Source organism: Sturnus vulgaris, unplaced genomic scaffold (genome assembly GCF_052056855.1).
Source record: "Sturnus vulgaris isolate bStuVul1 unplaced genomic scaffold, bStuVul1.hap1 Scaffold_192, whole genome shotgun sequence".
Taxonomy (NCBI): Eukaryota; Metazoa; Chordata; class Aves; order Passeriformes; family Sturnidae; genus Sturnus; species Sturnus vulgaris.
Genome location: NW_028276155.1, coordinates 6,947,205 through 6,949,687, shown reverse-complemented (window position 1 = coordinate 6,949,687; position 2,483 = coordinate 6,947,205). Strand labels below are relative to the sequence as shown.

The window sequence follows — 2,483 nt, the reverse complement described above, 5'->3', positions numbered from 1 at the left end:
CATAAGGAACCCAAACTACTGGCCTATCCATAAGACTACACAAAAAGAAGGCAATAAATATGTTTTGCTTTCCACTTAAGACAAATCTCGGATTTTTGATTTTTCATTCTATTTGAAGATATTTCATTCTATTGGAAGTCTGAAGAAACTTGTAGGTTTTTTGTTATCTCTAGGCTCTGAACTGGGAGTTGTCATTGTTGTGAAACCAAGATTAATCAGGATTAATACAGAAACAGATGTTCTAATCTATCCTTACACTTCTGTGGCAGAAGCTGCTGATCCCTAGGAAGGCTAGTTGGAGATTTCTGTCTGTGTTCAAATATTCAAAGCAACAACATTTAGTCTCACACTTTATATTTCAGAAAAACAATTTAATGGCATCTTAACATTGCTTTCATATCTTATAACATGCATATTTTACTCTTCATGAAGATGAAATATCTTTTAATGCAAGTAACTCTATTGAAACTTCCATTGTAGAAATTCCAAAACCGTTTTAACATAGTGAAAACAAAACAGTCTAAAAAGACAGGTCTAACAGCCAGTGAAATGGAAAAAAACAGAAGACTTCAGGCAAAAGTGCATACATTTAACACCTACATTTCTTTCACTGTGTTATCTATTCAGAAAAACAGTAAATTTAAAAGAACAGAAGTTCTTTAAAACCAGAATTTCTAATGACAGAAGCAGCTTTGAAACAACTTTCTATGTAGTTCTATTTTTTTCAAAATTTTAAATTGGCTAATTTGTGTCCCAACATTTTGAAGCACAAGGGAGGAAAGGTGGAAAATGCTCTGCAGGGGGATGCAGTTATAGATCTATGAAGTTTATATGTGTAAAGGAAATGAAAATAATATTAAACACACTGAGCACGACAGAAAAATGCAACAAAGTACTAACTCAGAGAATAACAACGCTGTGGAGGCACCAGGGAGCAATGCCAGGGCACTGGGCCTTTCTGCATTTTAAGCAAAGAGCTTTACAGCTTCTTGAATTTTTCTTTTCCTGTCCATTTTGGAAACCGCCGCCCACCCCGCCTGGCGCATTCTCCTCATGGTTTGGAGTTTCAGTGCAGAGCCTGGAGATTTCCCATGGCATGGAGCTGGTGTCTAGGAAGGGAAATAAAGCCATCCATCAGTTTCTGTAAACAATCTCATTAACTGTTTGGTTTAATCTTATGAAAGGATAACATACCTTTTTTGGTGCTGTCGAATGTAATTGTGAAGCTTGTGGATAATCTTTGTACAATTGTTTAAACATTTCTTCTTCTGAGACTATGCTCTAATAAATTAAAAAGTTGTTTAGTCACACTATATTAAAAAATACTTTTTCTATCCCTCTCAGGATATTAAACTATTAAAAAAAAAGTTAAGATGTTGTTATGAGGCATAACAGTTGAATAAAAAGAATGCAAATTATGTACATATAACCACAATTCCAGAAAGAGCCAATCAAGTAAAAATATACACATAAATACTGGCTTGAATGTAGAAGCCCAAACCCTTTATCTTCACTCTTAGACACAGCAGTGAGCACAAAGAACTGTTCAGCACAGGATTTGCTCTCTGGCTCTTACCAGGAGGTCAGTGTGCTCAGAGCTGTCTGACTGAGAATCCAGCTGGACAAGCACTTTTTGCTTTTTCCTTGTGCTCTGCTCCGAGGGCAGGTTTGTGCTTCTTCCACTTTGCAGTTTATCTGTTGGAGGAGTCTTTATAATATATGTCTGGGAAAGAAAATGTTTGTAGTTTTAAATTCTCTTTTATGGGGTAAATATAGAGTCTAAACCCAATCTCATGACCCACTTTACAGTCTGAGTGTCCAAGAAGACACCTGAGAGACGTGGTGGAATTATTTTCTTTCCATCCAAACACGAAGCAAAGACCCAAACAAAGTGGGGTGGGGTAGAAATATCCTTTTTTTGGTAGCCAAACTAGGAGAATGAACAGGAAGCTGTGGAAGAGTTGAGTTTCATGGCACATTGTTCTTTATGTTTATCTGCAGAAATTCTGGTTATTCTGAATTGCAGCCACTACACGTGGACTGTATCAAACATCTCAGAAAATGGAAACTAACAAAACTGCAGGAAGAGGCTTTCAGAGAAAGATTGACAGCAATATCAAGATTGGTGTTACTTGAAACAGCCCTTTCACTAGAAGTTAAACTGAGAAACATTGCAATAGTCCAGTGCAGTCCTTTTTTAGAAAGGTAACACCAAAACGATGGTGGATTCTGTTGTTCCAAGATGAAAACCACAAGCAAACTCCTGACAGGGAAGAAGGGCAAGTTCTGCAGTATTCAGTATTCAGGAATACTTTGATATTTCAATAATTTTTACAGCTATATAAACTTTTTTCCCTTCCATAGAGAAAAAAGTGCTTTTATAAATGGACACTTTTGAAGACTAAGTAAAACAATTCTAGAGATATAAAGCAACAACTGAGAAAGAAAAATGACACACTGGGAGCCCTTCCATAAACTGCTGT

The 2,483-nt window shown here is 36.4% G+C and overlaps 1 long non-coding RNA gene across 1 annotated transcript; it reads right to left on the bottom strand.

Annotated features, from left to right (window-relative positions):
* Positions 1–356: 356 nt before the first annotated feature.
* LOC148218282 (uncharacterized) lies at positions 357–1,723 on the bottom strand. The gene is made up of 3 exons (XR_015800520.1): positions 1,577–1,723; positions 1,195–1,281; positions 357–1,109 (listed from the first exon to the last, which is right to left on the bottom strand). It is a non-coding gene; the product is annotated as an uncharacterized LOC148218282 (long non-coding RNA).
* Between the last annotated feature and the right edge of the window lie 760 nt (positions 1,724–2,483).